The sequence below is a fragment of the Staurois parvus genome, unplaced genomic scaffold (assembly GCF_062004578.1).
Source record: "Staurois parvus isolate SC_StPar_1 unplaced genomic scaffold, SC_StPar_1.0 ptg000114l, whole genome shotgun sequence".
NCBI classification, from domain to species: domain Eukaryota; kingdom Metazoa; phylum Chordata; class Amphibia; order Anura; family Ranidae; genus Staurois; species Staurois parvus.
Genome location: NW_028317910.1, coordinates 2,367,842 through 2,385,970, shown reverse-complemented (window position 1 = coordinate 2,385,970; position 18,129 = coordinate 2,367,842). Strand labels below are relative to the sequence as shown.

Sequence of the window (18,129 nt, the reverse complement as noted above, 5' to 3'; positions counted from 1 at the left end):
TGTTCTGTACCTCGCCATAAACCGTTCAAAGGGGGAAAAGAACTGTAAAGCGTTGATTGTAGGAGAGGAAGGTGTCATTATTTCCTAGACAGGAATTTTCCCCGGGAACAGGCCAGTCACAGCACACTACAGCTGGAATTTACACAACACAATTACATGGCAATAAAGAACTCCCAGGAATCCACTCAATGCTCCACTTCACACATTACACCACAGCTCTTAAAGGGGATGTAAACCTTCATTGAATGATGGCTAATTTGCACTGCATGTAGCGTATCATAAACATCAGACTTTTTTTTATTTTGTTTTCTTCTTTGTTTTAAATACTTTCCATCCTCTGCCAACATCTCAGTACTACTGCGTATTTTAAATGTAGAAAAAAAAAAATTATATATATATATATATATATATATATATATATATATATATATATATATATATATATATATATATATATATATATATAGTATATACTCGAGTATAAGCCGACCCGAATATAAGCCGAGGTACCTAATTTTACCACAAAAAACTGGGAAAAACTGTTGACTCGAGTATAAGCCGAGGGTGGGAACACCAGTGGGAAGAATCGTGCCTCATCATTGGTATCAGTGGGAGGAATAGTGCCCCATCATTGGTATCAGTGGGAGGAATAGTGCCCCATCATTGGTGTCAGTGGGAGGAATAGTGCCCCATCATTGGTATCAGTGGGGGGGAATAGTGCCCCATCATTGGTATCAGTGGGAGGAATAGCACCCCATTATTGGTATCAGTGGAATAGTGTCCCATCATTGGTGTCAGTGAGAGGAATAGTGTCCCAACATTGGTGTCAGTGGGAGGAATAGTATCCCATCATTGGTGTCAGTGGGGGGGTGGAGGAATAGTGCCCCATCGTTGGTGTCAGTGGGAGGAATAGTGTCCCATCATTGGTGTCAGTGGGAGGAATAGTGTCCCAACATTGGTGTCAGTGGGAGGAATAGTATCCCATCATTGGTGTCAGTGGGGGGGTGGAGGAATAGTGCCCCATCGTTGGTGTCAGTGGGGGGGAGGAAAAGTGCCCCATCGTTGGTGTCAGTGGGGGGGAGGAATAGTATCCCATGATTGGTGTCAGTGGGGGGTGGAATAGTGCTACATGATTGGTGTCAGTGGGGGGTGGAATAGTGCCCCATCATTGGTGTCAGTGGGGGGTGGAATAGTGCCCCATCATTGGTGTCAGTGGGGGGGGAGGAAAAGTGCCCCATCATTGGTATCAGTGACACCAATGATGGGGCACTATTCCTCCCACTGACGCTTGCTGACCCCTGTTCCAGTATGGTGCTGCTGCAGCCAGCATATGTGGTTTTAGCAGCACCTAAGCACGGCACACTTACCTGCATCTCCTTCACTCGATTTTCGCGGGGCCGCTCAGCTCCGCCTCCTCGCCGGTGATTGGCTGCCTGTGTGCCTTTCCTGAGCTACAGTTCTGGCGGCCAATCACCGGTGAGAAGGCGGAGCCGAGCAGCCGCGCGAACATCCAGTGGACGAACCGAATGAAGGAGCAGCCGCGCTTCCTGGACCGGATCGTCGTGGGACTGGAGCCAGGTAAGAGACAGCAGCCCCCTGCCCACCCCTGTACTTAGTTTCCCTTCTGTTGGAAGGGGGGGGGGGGGAGCCATCTGCAGACGTTGACTCGAGTATAAGCCGAGGGGGGCGTTTTTCAGCACAAAAAATGTGCTGAAAAACTCAGCTTATACTCGAGTATACACGGTATATATATATATATATATATATATATATATATATATATATATATATATATATATATATATACACATATACATACATACATACACATACACATACACACACACACTATACAGGATTTACATACATATATATATATATATATATATACACACACACACAGTAATACCTCGGTTTAAGAACGCCTCTGTTAAAGTAATTTTCGGTTTGCAAATTAAGATCCACTGAAAATAATGCCTCGGTGTACAAAATTTTGTATGAATTTTTTTTGCAATACAAAGTGTATGTCAGTGCTGATTTTTAAATGCAATTGCTGACTCTTTTTTTTCTTCACTATAGCTCACAGAATTAGCTGTCACTTTCCCCAAAGTTAACGGAAATGTTGTTTAAGAAACTAAAAAAACATTGTTTGCTCCCCCCCCCCCCCCCCTTTCCTAACCTGCCAAGCTGCATGCTCTAAAAAGGATCTGGTAAGGATTTTGGGGAGGACCCCCATGCCATTTTGTTTTAAATTTTGGCGTGAGAGTTCCCCTCAAAATCCATACCAGACACGAAGGGCTTTGTATGGATGGGAAGGGGGACCCCATGCAGTTTTTTAAATTATTTTTTTACTTGCCGGCAATTCTTTTACATTCAGCTGTCAGTGGGGAACCCCGCTGACAGCTGAAATATTAACACATGGTTGTCACTACTAAAATTCTGCATGACTTGCTAAAATAACTCATGCTGTATTTATTAATGTTTACTTTTTTCTGATCTCCGGAACAGATTAATTGGTTTTCAATGCATTCCAATAGGAAACGGCGTTTCGGTTTAAGACTTTTTCGCTATAAGAAAAGTCCTGCAGAACGAATTAAATTCTTAAACTGAGGTATTAATATATATATATATATATATATATATATACATATATATATATATATACACATATACATACATATACACACACACACACACATACACATATATACATATACGTACACACACACATATATACACACACACATACACATATATATACACACACACACATACAAACACACACATATATGTTTGTATTTATTTTTCACCTTTTTAATCAACTTCTGTCACATAATCTGCAAAGGCTGCTGATCTCCTGAAGCTTTGTTGGGGCCACTACCTTTGTAGACTCACCTGAACACAACTGGTAGACATGAACAGAGCGTAGTCACCCAAGACCTTCATGACAGGATCACCATGGATTATTTTAAAGTGGAACTTTAGGCTAGAAAATGAAAATGGGCGGACAGGCAGGATTTATAAGGCTCCCTGTACACTTCTGAATGATGGAAACTGACTGCTGGAAAACGTAAGTTAAAAAATGTCTGCTTAGCCACGTTTGCATACCTCGTTTATACACGTTTGAATTTGGAAGCATTTTTTAAAGATAACCTCAGGAGACCTTCCAAAATGCCCTGAAAAAAACAGTAAAAAATTAACTATTTCAGACATTGAGAGAAATCAAGAGAGCAGAAGCAGAGAGAGCAGTATGTGTTGAGATGACCTGTCTTTTCTGGTTGTATTCACTATGGATCCCATCATGAGCATAATGCGGCGCGTTCTACCATTTTTTCCTTCACGCAAAACCTGGAACTGACTGCGCTGGTGTACCGGGTCCATTTGAATACATGGAAAAAGCTTTGCATGCATTTCTGATGATGGAAAAAGGCTCTGGACAGCATCTGGATATGGAACAGTTAAAAAACGCTTAAACGCAAACGCTTATAAATGCGGTTAGCCGCGTTTACAAGTGTTTGGAACACTGATAAAATCTACTCCTGAACGCAAGTTTGGTGCGTTCAAAAAAACGACTGTAAACTCAACTGCCTGTAAATGACAGCGTACATGGACACATAGGAAAAAATTAGGGAGAGTTCAGAGGCTGCTGAAAAAAAATGCAGAAAAGCTCCTGAATGTCAGTTTATCAGCTGCAGTGCACATGGAGCCTAATTCAGAAGAGATATGATCTGTCTCTTCTTTATTAAAGCTACTTACCTGCCAGTCCGGCCCTGAATAGTAAGCTGCGCAAGCACAGCTCACTGCACAAATTTGGCAATGCCAAAGCTGACGGAACTCCTGCGCATGCGTGGGAGAGACGTCATCTTGGCCTGGCCAATGATAGTGACCAGAGATCAAGACCCAAAAGCTGGCTGTCTAAAGATGGTCAGCGGGGGTTGTTCCGGGATGGTGCAATGCTGGATTCAAGGTATCGTTTTGCTTTAATGAAAGATAGACTTTAAAAAATTAAAAATGACGTTATATGAACACGTTGAAGCTTATATGAGAGTTTATCGATTGGGCCGACAGCTACCGGTACTTTAAACCTTGAGGTCGCAGTGATCTCTTGAGCTGAATGAGCAGCAAAGTTGCTTCTTCCAATCAAATTTGGAATGACAAGTGTTTTCCCATCATGACGAAAATCATCTTCTCTTTGAAAAAAACTATAGAGTATATTTATAAGGTAGTGTACATTAAAAATGGTGAATCTTCCTGGTACACGTGTTTTAGGCCTTATGCACATTAAATCTTAGGGCCATACAGTGTGAATTTTGGGTGCATTTCCCCACCCGGGAGCTACAGATGCTGCGTACAGCCACCCATAGAAATCAATGGCTGCACTCAGATGCATGTGCGTACTTGTGTAAAAAAGAAAAAAAAAAAAAAAGTGCATTCATGTAGACATACACCCCTGAATGCAGTCTGTCTGCATCAAGGTGCATATGCATCAATGCATACCCACGTACAGCCATTGATTTCTATGTGTGGCTGTATGCAGCACCTGTGGCTCCTGGGCGAAGAAATGCACTCAAATATGCCCCCATGTGATCAGGTATAGAGATAATGCATTCAGGAGCGCTGACTATGCATTTTTCACTAGGGTTTGGAGTGGACAGGGTTAACAACCATTGATCAAGGCTTAGCAGTACCTGTTACCAGTGCATCAAAACATACGTTGCATGATTTCTGATGTGATGCCATTGACATCTGTAGAGTAGATTTGTTAAAAGCAAATAGACTGTGCACTTTACAAGTGCTGGCTCCAGAGTAAATGAGGTGAAGCTTCACTTCGCAAAGAATACCCAATTACACGCAAGGAAAATTAAAAGAAGAAAAAAAAAAAAAAAAGCATTTTTTGCTTCCACACTGGATGATGGAAGTCAATAGCGCTTCCCCTCATTTACTAAAGTGGTATTAAAGTCCTACTAAACCCGGGACCCTGCATTCACTATATTTGGTCTCCCACAGTACAAGGAACATGGAAGTGCAATTATTTTGGTAAATATAAACTGCTAAATACCTTTTCTCATCAGCAGTTAGAGCAGTCTTGTGACTTCTATCAGTGTCCAGCAGTGTACTGGTTAAAGCTTGTAGGAGATTTCATTCTCCTGTAGCAGGATGAAGAACCTCTGACCTCTGTCTGTACAGTGCTGATTGGCCCTTTGTTGATCACATGCACTCTTCCAAGAAAAAAAACAAACAAAACAAAAAAAAAAACAACCTCTAGCAATACACACCAAAGTGAGCATGTCTAGAGTGACTCCACATGTCTTATCAGGAGTTAAGAAGGGGCACTGGAAGAAGGGGAGGATCAGAGAAGACAGGATCACACAGCCTTTTTACACAATGCAAATGATTAACTTCTTAGGTTAGACAGTGTGTATAACAAGCATGCTTTGCATATACAGACTGATTTCACCGTTGTGGGTTTAGTAGCACTTTAAGCTCAAAACCAATAATACCAGTAATATTTTGCAGCTTACCAATCTCTAGATTTGGTGGATGCATTAGTTTGTTTGTTTTTTCATCTGGAGATCTAGTCAGTAACACACCTCCTGTATTAGAATGCCACAACCCTGGATGGAGGAGCACAGGAGGCACAGCAGCATTGTCAGTTGGGGGGGTTAGGGGAGGATCGGAAGTGTTACATGTATTAACAGATTTAAAAACACTAACAAATTGAACCAGAGCTCCAGATAATACTTTGTAAAACATACTGTATACGGCACTGTAGCACACAGTTTTTTTCCCCTTTTGGAATAAAGGTTTCCCTTGAATAAGTAGTCGCCCCTGCCTGTGGTAAATAGTTTGCCTCATGTAAACTGATACACTCCGCTGGAGAGCTTGTGCATTGGGGGGGGGGGGGGAACAAACAAAAACCCCAAAAACATACTTAGGCCAGGTTCACATATAGGTGAAACTCGAAAAATTAGAATATCGTGCAAAAGTTCATTTATTTCAGTAATGCAACTTACAAGGTGAAACTAATATATGAGATAGACTCATTACATGCAAAGCAAGATAGTTCAAGCCGTGATTTGTCATAATTGTGATGATTATGGCTTACAGCTCATGAAAACCCCAAATCCACAATCTCAGAAAATAAGAATATTACATGCAATCAATAAAACAAGGATTGTACATAGAACAATATCGGACCTCTGAAAAGTATAAGAATGCATATGTACTTGGTACTTGGTTTGGGCCCCTTTTGCAGCAATTACTGCCTCAATGCAGCATGGCATGGAAGCTATCAGCCTGTGGCACTGCTGAGGTGTTATGGAAGACCAGGATGCTTCAATAGCGGCCTTCAGCTCTTCTGCATTGTTCGGTCTCATGTCTCTCATTTTTCTCTTGGCAATGCCCCATAGATTCTCTATGGGGTTCAGGTCAGGCGAGTTTGCTGGCCAATCAAGCACAGTAATCCCACTGTCATTGAACCAGGTTTTGGTGCTTTTGGCAGTGTGGGCAGGTGCCAAGTCCTGCTGGAAAATGAAGTCAGCATCCCAATAAAGCTAGTCTGTGGAAGGAAGCATGAAGTGCTCCAAAAGCTCCTGGTAGATGGCTGCGTTGACCCTGGACTTAATGAAGCACAGTGGACCAACACCAGCTCTTGATGCACTGTGGTGGCTCTTGATGCACTGACTCCAGCCTCAGTCCACTCCTTGTGAAAGTCCCCAACACTTTTGAATGGCCTTTTCCTGACAATCCTCTCCAGGCTGCGGTCATCCCTGCTGCTTGTGCACCTTTTTCTTCCACACTTTTCCCTTCCACATAACTTTCTATTAATGTGCTTTGATACAGCACTTTGGGAACATCCAACTTCTTTTGCAATTACCTTTTGAGGCTTTCCCTCCTTATGGAGGGTGTCAATGATGGTTTTCTACACAACTGTCAGGTCAGCAGTCTTTCCCATGATTGTGATTCCTACTGAACCAGATTGAGAGACCATTTAAAGGCTCAGGAACCCTTTGCAGGTGTTATGGGTTAATTAGCTGATTAGAGTGGGACACTTTGAGCCGAGAATATTGCACCTTTTCACAATATTCTAATTTTCTGAGATTGTGGATTTGTGATTTTCATGAGCTGTAAGCCATAATCATCACAATTATGACAAATCACGGCTTGAACTATCTTGCTTTGCATGTAATGAGTCTCATATATTAGTTTCACCTTTTAAGTTGCATTACTGAAATAAAATGAACTTTTGCACGATATTCTAATTTTTCGAGTTTCACCTGTATGTGCGGCCGTGCTTTGCGCGGGCACTAGAGCCCATTCATTTGAATAGACTCCCATGCCCCGGGACATACAGGGAAGAAGTCCCTGCACTTATTTGGAAATCGAGGTTCCTAGTACGCTTGTGATTTCCAGGGCAGGCAGCGTTCCATTAGAATTAATGGCACCCGCCTGCGGGTCTCGCATTCCTCTGTGTGGGTGGTACGGCTGCAGGTATTTGGTCGGGTCCCGCTGCGGCACCACCCGCACAGATGTGAACCGAGCCTTTCTGGCTAGACCACCAGATAAAAATAGAACAAAACCTAAAAAAGAAAAATGCAGCCATGACATCAAAGAATTGGTGAGCTGAAATATCATAAATGGTTGCTTTTGGGTTGATTACCGCTTAAAGTGGTAGTAACTGCAACCATTTTTATACACAGTCCCTCCATTTTCAGGGACTCAAATGTAATTGGACAATTGAATATAATCATAAAATGTTCATTTTTAATATTTTGTTGAGAATCCTTTACTGGCAATGACTGCCTGAAGTCTGGAACCCATGGACATTACCAAAGACTGGGTGTCCTCCTTTCTGATGCTTTGCCAGCCTCTAACTGCAGCTGTCTTCAGTTGTTCTTGGTTTGTGGGTCTTTCTGCCTTTAGTTTTGCCTTCAGCAAGTGAAATGCATGCTCAATCAGGTTGAGATCAGGTGATTGACTCGGCCATTGCAGAATATTCCACTTCTTTTCCTTTAAAAGCTCCTGGGTTGCTTTTGCAGTGTGTTTTGGATCATTGTCCATCTGTACTGTGAAGCACCGTCCAATCACCTTTGCTGCATTTGGCTGAATCTGGGCTGACAGTATATCTCTAAACACTGCAGAATTCATCCGTCTGCCTTCTGTCACATCATCAATAAACACCAATGACCCAGTGCCACTGGAAGCCATGTATGCCCATGCCATCACACTGCCTCCACCATGTTTTACAGATGACGCTGTGTGCTTTGGATCATGAGCTGTTCCAAGCCCTCTCCACACTTTTCTTTCCGTCATTCTGGTACAGATTAATCTTAGTTTCATCTGTCCAAAGAATGCTTCTCCAGAACTGGTCTGACTTTTTTTTTAGATGTTTTTTGGCAAAATCTAATCTGGCTCTTCTATTCTTCAGGCTTATGAATGGTTTGCACCTTATGGTGAACCCTCTGTATTTGCTCTCGTGAAGTCTTCTCTTGATTGTAGACTTTGACAATGATACGTCCACCTCCTGCAGAGTGTCCTTCACTTATCTGGATGTTGTGAATGGGTTTTCTTTACCATAGAGAGGATCCTGCAATCATCCACCACTGTTGTCTTCCGTGGATGTCCATACCTTGTTATGTTGCTGAGCTTATCAGTGCAATCTGCTTTCCTCGGAATGTACCAAACTGTTGATTTGGCCACTCCTAATGTTGCTGCTATCTCTCTGATGGAATTGTTTTGTTTTTGAAGCCTTACAATGGCTTGTTTCACTTGCATGGACAGCTCCTTTGAACACTTGATGTAGGTTCACAGCAATAGATTCCAAGTGCAAATACCACACTTAGAATCAACTCCAGACCGTTTACCTGCTTAATTGATGAAGAAATAATGAAGGAGTAGCCCACACCTGGCCATGAAACAGCTTTTGATTCAATTGTCCAAATACTTTTGGTCCCTTGAAAAAGGGGGGATGGCTACTCTTAAGAGCTGTAATTCCTAAACCCTTCCTCCAATTTGGATGTACATACCCTCATATTAAACCTGAGAGTATGCACTTTCAGCCCATATCCATTATAGAACTACAGCTTGAATATATTTTGGTAAATACCTGAAAAACAAAAACTAAAATTGTGTGCCTGTCCAAATATATATGGACCTACCTGTACATACTGACAGCTAAATCTTCAAGACAGAAGCAGTCCTGGGACAGATTTACACTGAGGAAGAGTAGCCCCACAATTAATTTGCAATATTTATGCTCCCTGCACTACAAGTTTGCAAAAACCTCACTCTTTAGCCCCCGGTTCCTGAAACATGTTCAACAGCACGTCCTAAGATAACAAAGCCCAACAGGCTCCCACTGCCTGAAACATTAAATAGGCAGCATTTCACAGGGCAATTTAGCCCAATAGGATCCAAGTGCCTAACCTCGGACTCTGCCACGATTTGTGAGCGCTGAACATGTTGGAAGAAAACAGACAGATTTTAGGCATTGGTGCTGGCATGATGTGATATCTGAATAATCACATCATTTGAGCAAAGGAAGCTTTCCTTTTATAAATATTAGCCCAGAGTTCTGCCCAATAATCAGGCCTTTAGTAAATAGATTAATTTTTCAGCTTCTATGGAACTACAAAGCTCAGCATGCCCTTTACTCCACAGCGGCTGCAGAACATGCTGATCCAGCGATTTCCTTCTAGCGATTTTTTTCTCGTACTTTCAAAAAAAGATTTATTGAACAAACACTTTACTGCCAAAGACTTTTTCATTCACAAGCCGTAGGGAAGAATAATTCACTTATCTCCCATCGTTTTACGCAACCCAGCAATTTACAGGGACGGAAAGCTGGGTACGAGGAGGCGGCCAACAGAGCGTGCAAAATCGCAGCATCCGGACAATTCAAGGGAAGGTTTTCAGGCAGCTGAGAGAAAAGGAGAAGAGCTAAAATAAGCTGGGGAGGGGGGGGGGGGGACTGATCCTCGGAGATCCTAAATATACAGCATAACTCAGAGTTTACACCCAGCACAGAGCCATGTGGACTCCTCAGCAATAAATCAAAGTGGATTGGAGAGGGACAGTGCTGGCTCCCTGCTGAGCCTGGCATGAGCTCATGAAGGACAAGGAGATGGCAAGGAGCGAGGGCAGTGCCCCTGCCAGCCTTTGTCATACTAAAAAAAGACTCCATTACTCTGGGATAGGAATGCCCAGGCTACTGACAATGCCTGCACTGGCATATTTAGTGCCGTATTAGGCTAGGCTCACATCTATGCGTTTTGAAGTGCATTTTTGAATTTGCAGAAACGCACTACAGTCTATCTAGCATTATTTCCTATGGGTCAAGTTCACCTCTGTGCGTTTTCAACCAGTGCGTTTTCTGGGAAGGGTCAGGGACTTTTTGCCTGCAATAGATTGCATCTTTGGTTCCATAGGCTTCAATGTAAATGCATCAAAAACGCATGAACATACATGCATTTTTGGTGGGTTTCCTGAATAAGGTAGCACAGTGGCTAAATGGTTAGCACTTCCTCATAGCAGTACTAGAGTTGTTGGTTCGAATCCCAACCACAGCACCACCTGCCTGGAGTTTGCATGTTCTCCCTGTGTGGGTTTCCCCCAGGTACTCCAGTTTCCTCTCGCACTCCAAAGACATGCTGGTAGGTTAATTGGCTCCTGTCTAAATTGGCCCTCGTATGTTTATGAATGTGAGTTAGGGACCGATGTGAATGTACAAAATGGGGGGCGCTATACAAGTACCTGTGATTAATAAATAAATGACAACAATAACGCATCAAAAACACATAAAAAAAAAAAACTAAAAGCAAACTGCACCGTAAAATGTACTGAAAAAACACATCAACTGTGACCTGCATTTCATACCTATGCAGTTTGCATTTGACCCGTTTCTGCTCCATTTTTGCCGCTTTTTTTATTTTTCTTGTTGCTAGGCAGATTTAAAACAAAAAAACGCTGCAAAGAAAAAAAAAACAAAAAAAATGCACTACATGCTTTTCTGCAGCATTTCTATTGAAGTCTATAGAACCAAAAACGCAACTGTGTTAAAAAAAAAAAAGTGTCCCTGACCCTTTCCAAAAAAATGCACCGGGTGAAAACGTGGAGATGTGAAATCATGTTAAATGGACTGTAGTGCGTTTCTGCAAAATGCTGCGGAAACCGCTTACGTGTGAGCCCGCGGTCCCATTTATACTACTACAAACACTCATAAAAAAAGCACTCGCAGGCAAAAAAAAAAAAAAGAAAAGAAAATCGGACGATATTCACACTGTTAGTGGATTAATTGGTTGGCCGTTTTTCGCACATTTTTTTTTCGGTCATGTTGGAAAATTCACAGACAATTTTGACGGTCTGCCGATTTTCCCGGCAATGATGGGCAAATCAGCCGATCGTTTTACTGATAAAAAATCCCCGCATGAGCCGTGACCTGCAAGGGACATAAGTTATGGAGTGAACTTTATGATTTAGTCGGCCAATTTTTTTAGCTTTGGTGGTAAGGTCGGCCAAACGAACGACCGATTTTTTGGGCCGAAAAATCGGCAAATGTTCAACCCGTCTATGGCCTGCATAAGGCATGTTTCCTCTAGCCTAATTGTCTGTGCGAAGCATGCTGCAGTGCGATATTATGCAAACATGTTGCATAAAATCGCACAAATCTGGAACACGGAGAAACACAGCATTCTGATGTGAACATGACACATAGAAAAAAAATTGTTTTTAAAGTGTTATTGCAGTTATCATGCAGAAAAACGCAGGTAACTGCTCATAGTGTGACCAGGCCCCTCGGTACCATCTCCGCACAGTGAGGCCCTTACTCCATTAAGCTGACCAATAGCCTTCCCTTCAGTCTTTCACACTTGTACAGACATAGCTGGCTGGAGGAAGTCCAGCATTATCTAGTCTCATGGAGGCTCAGCATCACATGTGGTTCTTGCCGGGGGCAGTTTGCATGCAAATACAGTCTACTGCTCCTGCAGACTGACATCCACCCATCAAGGCAATTTTATACTGCAGGCAGATCTAGGCTAGTGGAGGGGCAGGGTGCCATATTCAGCTTCCTGAAAAAAGTACAGCAGCCTGCTGGCCCCTCTAAATAAGCCATGATCTGCCTGCCTTGCATAGAGAGGCATAGAGACCCAGCAATGATGTCACTGGGTCTAAAACAATGTATATAATGAACATGGGAAGGTTTTATGTAAAAATTGAATTAGTGCATTGATTGGAGGAGTGGAAGGGGGAAGGAATCAAGGAAGGCAAAGGCAGATTAAATGTTCATCATTTATGCTGGCTATGATACCAGTCTTACTGGGACCAACAATTTGAGCTGCTGGTTCCAGCACTGTAACTGTTAAGTGCCAGCACCCCATAGCATGCAAGACTAGATTATATTAGAGTCATAGGTGCAAGCCTGCCTAAGCCAAGTAACCAGGATGTCTGGCACCCCAAAGGCAGCAGCCAGATACTATGGGCTACCTTAGCGAAATAATGAAGGCACCAAAGTCACCAATGAAGTTCCATATTGGACATGCAATGTATCTAAGACTACCAGTCTGTACCAATACTGCACTAAATGGCATCGCACTGCCCAGGGTGCCATCCTGTCTGAACACTGTGCTGGGAGGGACAGATTTAGCACTGAGCCCACAAGTGCCAGCTTTCTGGCAACCAGCAGTGGCAGTCGGCAATCACTGTGTATCCAGCAGTGCCAATCAGCCTGCCAAGCACCTGGGAATGCCAGCTTACTAAAATATGTGAGCTTAATGGCTGCATCCAGGACTACCAGTCTTAAAACCAAGCCAACATTCTGCTGTTCTGCTTTTATAAAGCACCAACTGTTGGCAAGCCAAGTGTACCCAGCAACACCTTCCTGCCCAGGCCAATTTCCAGCTTTCAGCGCTGTTGCAATTTGAATGACAATTGTGTGGTCATGCAACACTGTACCCATATCAATTTTTTATCATTTTTTTGTGACAGATAGAGCTTTATTTTGGTGATATTTAATCACCTCTGGGGTTTTTTTTTTCTTAAACAAAACCAAAAACGACTGAAAATTTTGAAAAAAAAATTTTTTCTTAGTTTTTGTTATAAAATTTTGTAAATAAGTGATTTTTCTCCTTCACTGATGTGCGCTAATGAGGCTGCAGTGATGGGCACTGATAGGCTGCACTGATGGACACTGAAAGGCAGCTCTGATATATAGCACTGACTGGCACTGATGCACACTGATAGATGGCACTGATTGGCAGCACTGACTGGCACTGATGGGTGACACTGAAAGGCAGCTTAGATGGGCACCGACATGCGGCATTGATGTGCACTGGTAGGTGGCATGGATAAGCACTGAGAGCTGGCATTGATGGACACTGAAAGGTGGCACTGCTGGGGCTACACTGATGATCAGTGTATATGTCCCCTCCGAGGAATGCCGATTACCGGCTCTCCTCTCCTCACGAGCTGTCAGCGTGACAGCTCGTGAGGAGAGAAATTCCGATAACCAGCATTTCCCTGTTTACATGTGATCAGCTGTGATTGGACACAGCTGATCACATGACCGAGCCGACATCTTTGGCTCGGTGATCCGCAGTGTCCGAGGGACACAGAGCACCGCCGATCGCCGCGTTGCGCGCTCCCGGAGCCGCGCATGCGCAGTGAGAATGGGAGGACGTCATATGACGTCAGGGGTCCTGCATCTTCCTAGAGTAGAATGAAAACTCCTCTTACAATCTTTAACCAGTGCTCAGCTGGACACTGACAGAAGTCACAAGACTGCTCTAACTGCTGATGAGAAGAGGTATTTTGCAGTTGATATTTACTAAAATAATTGCATTTCCATCCTCTGTGTACTGTGGGAGACCAGATATAGTGAATGCAGGGTCCTGGGTTTAGTAACAATTTAATGCATTCTCCTGCTGCGGTCAATCAAATGCTGTGACGAGGGAGCCGGAGGAGGGGCTGAGCTGCCTTATCTGTGTCAATAAATGCAGACAGGTCGGCTCGGGAGCAAGCCCACATAAGTACCCCCACTGAAAGCGTCTTTCCATGGGGGCACCTGCCGAGAGAGGAGACTGAGGAAATGCTTCCTCCTGTCTAAAGCAGACCGATGACATCTTCTTAGCCTTGAAAAAAATACCCAAACTGCTTTGGGACATGATTGCATGTTTTGGACTCCATCTGCATGATTTTACACCTAACCACCATCTCGTCCTCCTAGTAACAAGCTGGCTAAGGCAAAGCACAGAGGATTTGATTTTCTTTCTTGCAATGACGGGTTGTAGAATAGAAAACAATTCTATTTGACTACGTTGATGGGGGAATCCCTCCTGCAGTGCTATTGTGTTCTGCCAGGAAGAAGCCTTCCTGGCTGGCAGCACACAATGATTACTGTTAGAGGCTATAGCCGCTGGCAGTATTTACATGTTGAAAAAAAAAAAAATCTAGCAGGCTGCTTGTACCAAAGTCGAATGATGGACTGACTTGGGTACAACCAGCCTGCCCATGGATGGATCCTATCTCAGCCAATCTCTGCTGATCCATCCAATATCCAATCCATCTATGGCCAGCTTAAAGTGATACTTAACAGAAAAATGTTAATTGCAAGGATTCATTCACATAAATCATATACATCATGCCCGTTTATTTATTTATTTATTTTTAATCCTCAAAGTACCTTATTCCCGCAGTACTGCTGTGTGGTCACATGATCTCTCCCTGTTTTTTGGCATCTTCAGGGAAAGATCCTTAAGAGGGGCTTCTATTGCCTTGCTGAATGCTCTCTATAATGCGAGTCTGTATTTGGCCAGCCCTAATTGGTCCTGTGCCAGTCACATGATGTCTTTCAGAAGAACAATTCAAATTAAATTATAAATATTAAAACAATTGTTTCATAGCTCCCTATAGTTCTTCATTCTAGATTGTAAGCTCGAAAGAGCAGGGCCCTCGATCCCCTCATGTTTTGCATTGTATTGGTATTGTTCTGTCACATGTTCTGTCCCCCTTTGTAATGTACAGCGCTGAGTGAACTATTGGCGCTTTATAAATACTGTATAATAATAATAATAATAATTGAACATCAAATGTGTATTTTATGGGCATTAACATAGAGTAGGCGGAGTCAAACATGACTGACAATAGCCTTCACTTTGTTCAGATGGCATCTGCATCCAAGTTTTTTTTTATACTTTACAGATATTAGCAATTACATTTCATATATTTAATACTGATTTATATTGAAATCTTTTTTGTGAATTTCTTAGTGAATGAAATCAATCAGCATATTATATCCCACCTTTGTAGTGTTTAGCAATAGGAGGAAATGGAGGAGGGAGGGGAGTGTCATTTACCACTGTGTATACACCCCTCATGTGTGACTCTATAGTCATGTCGGCTGCACAGATAAGAAAAAGGAGGAAATAAAGAGCTGAGAAGGGAACTGGAGCATGCTCAGTATAGGACACTAGCTGGTCTCAGGCTGCAATGGGGACACAGAGAAGATGGGAGGGAAAACTGAAGACAGAATCAACCAGGTATATTTCACTATACACAAGACAAATGCTATATTGGCTTTGAGTATGCACACTCTGTTACATAGCATGTAATGAGAAGTTTTCAAAGTCTGAGTTTAATTACATTTTAAGACAAAAATGCTCAAGCCTTAAAATGTCTGGGAAAAAAACACTCCAAAAAAATCACATGAAAATGTGTGAATCCAGCCTCTCATCTGTAACCAGCTACAAAGTTACAATGTACAGTCTGATCATTTATGGAAAGGAGACTGAGAAAATGCTTCCTCCTGCCTCCAGCAGATTGAGGACACAGTCTCAGCCTAGGCACAGCCACTGATACAAGGTGGAGCTTTTCTGAATGGGATATTGTTGTGGTATAGTATGATAAACTTCTACAGTTCTACTTTATGTGTCCTGGGAAGTGAGCCCAGTTGCTGTATGGAGAGCCTTCATCCGGTCCTGTTGTCTGGCTAGGTTCTGAACCCATCCTTTGCCTCAGAGGCGGATCCAGAAGCAGTACCAAGTCTTGGACTATTCCCCACACATGCTCATCTGATACATTTTTAGCTCAGGATGCTATCTGGGCCGTGCACTCATTTTCCAGAGCCTGCCCCGTCCTGCCACCCTGCGGCTCCAGGTGTTTTCATTACTGATCTGAGGACAAGGGACCGATTGTTCCCCCTCAGTACAGGGAATTCTCTGCCCCCTCACTTCAGGTTCCTGTCAAACTCTCATGTATCAGCCTGGAGGAGACACAAGCAACAAGACGCTTTGGCTTCCACCCTCTGCTATAAATACTTCTACAGACGGTGGGTGCAGAGGTAGTGAAGCCTGGAGGGGCCAACCAGCTGCCTCCTTCCTTCATCTGAAGCCCCAATCACGTCGGAACGTTCCGAAGCACCCAGCGGATTCCCATTTTATTCTATGGAACCCGTTCACATCTGACCGATGTGCTGTCACTTGTTGCACCTAAGAAGTACAGGAGCTTCTTTTGGGGCAGAAAGGCGGGTTTTGGCACCATAGACTTTAATGGAAGCACACTTTTTTTGTTTGTTTGGGAAGCGCCTAACAACTACTATCTCCTCCAAGTAAACTGCTTTTAATTGGCCTAAACAAAAACACACACAAAAACACACACTAAAAACACACACTAAAAACACACACTAAAAACACGTGTACACATGCGCTCAATGCGCAAGAACTGAACAAAGACGCCAATGCTCAAGCGTGAACCTAGCCTTTAGCTTGTATGGTGAATATGAGTAACAGCACAGCCCGTCCAGTGTGGAACTACAAGTCACAGCAAGTTCCAAAGAGAAACCGTTTTTTCTGGCTGTCTACTATTGCTTCTTGTCCTGTTTAGCAGTTGGAGGTTTATGAACCATTGTTGGCCCTCTAGGACACAATGCAGAATCACTTTCGGGCCATTGTGGCCAGGCTGGCATTTCTCATCCAAACCACCATCCTCCGAAGACCATGTCACTGTTTCTGTCTATTGTTTTCTTGTCTGATTGACTGTTATGACTTTTTCTTTTTTTGGGAATATAAATATTTTTGCCTTTTAAGTCTCACACAGTCTCATGAGCACAAACATCAAAAACAACTTTAATTAGCCATAATAATTGACTTCAATACACAACTAAAGAACGTCTATGGATCACAGCAGAATGGGTGGGTCGGACGGACTACAACTCCCAGCATGCCCAGAGTTAAAGTTTCAGCTTTAGATAAAATTTAAGCTCTACAAAACAGAACTACAAGTCACAGCATGGACAAAGTTAGAGGAAAGTTTTGCGGAGTGTTGAAGTTTTCGCCTCGGACGTCCTCCAGCTGCTGAAGGAAGACGATCTGGGACTCCCAGCTGAGGGAGGACTACAAGTCACAGCATCTACAGAGTTATTGAAAAGTTTTCAGCAAGTTTTTCACTTTCCATCTGTGAACCAGAAGGGGAATATATCATCCTGTGGGATACAGGGCAGTCAAAAGGAAGCAAGCCTGGGATGGGGGGTCTGCAGCTAGAGGAACCACAAGTCCCAGCATCCCCCCAAAAAAGTAAAGCCATGCCATGTGTCCTGCACAACACATGCCTTTTTTCTATGTCCTGAGAGAACACCAACCACTGCCTGCGATCTCGATTCACAAAGTGCCCCCAGTTAAGACCGTGGCCCCTAGGGGCCCCTGGCACATGGTTGACAGTTAAAGAAACACTCACTCTTCTCCCTCCCAGCTCCAGCCTGGGTCTCTCTCACGCTTACCTGCCTGTTGGTGTCCAAAGTGCCGTTCCGGAGCCACCGATGTGCCCCCCACCGACGTCTACAATCCGCTTCCCTCCGTCGCCTCCCCACCCGGCTCCCCTCTGTCTCCCCCGACTAGCCCGGACTCCTCCTGACGTCACTAGCTCCGCCCCCGGCACTCGCAGTGTCCTGATAGAAGGCGAGGAGGGGCAGTGGAGCACTCGGATTCCTATGATTGGCTGCGGGGACTGTCAGTTCCAAAGAGGGAACATTCCAAATTTTCCAGCAGATCATCCTGATGTGAGTAACAGAGGAACAGGAAGAGGAAAGGTGGATCCCGGAGAGACAGATCACTGGAATCACTGGGGAAAGAGAGAAGGACA

The 18,129-nt window shown here is 43.5% G+C and overlaps 1 protein-coding gene across 23 annotated transcripts in view; it reads right to left on the bottom strand.

Moving 5' to 3' along the window:
* The window catches only part of PPFIBP1 (PPFIB scaffold protein 1), a 167,655-nt gene extending 149,764 nt beyond the window's left edge, over positions 1–17,891 (bottom strand). For all 23 annotated transcript variants that reach the window (XM_089671704.1, XM_089671707.1, XM_089671711.1 and 20 more), the window contains exon 1: positions 17,768–17,891. The gene's annotated coding sequence lies outside the window, so the exon portion shown is untranslated. The remainder of the gene's footprint in view (positions 1–17,767) is intronic.
* Between the last annotated feature and the right edge of the window lie 238 nt (positions 17,892–18,129).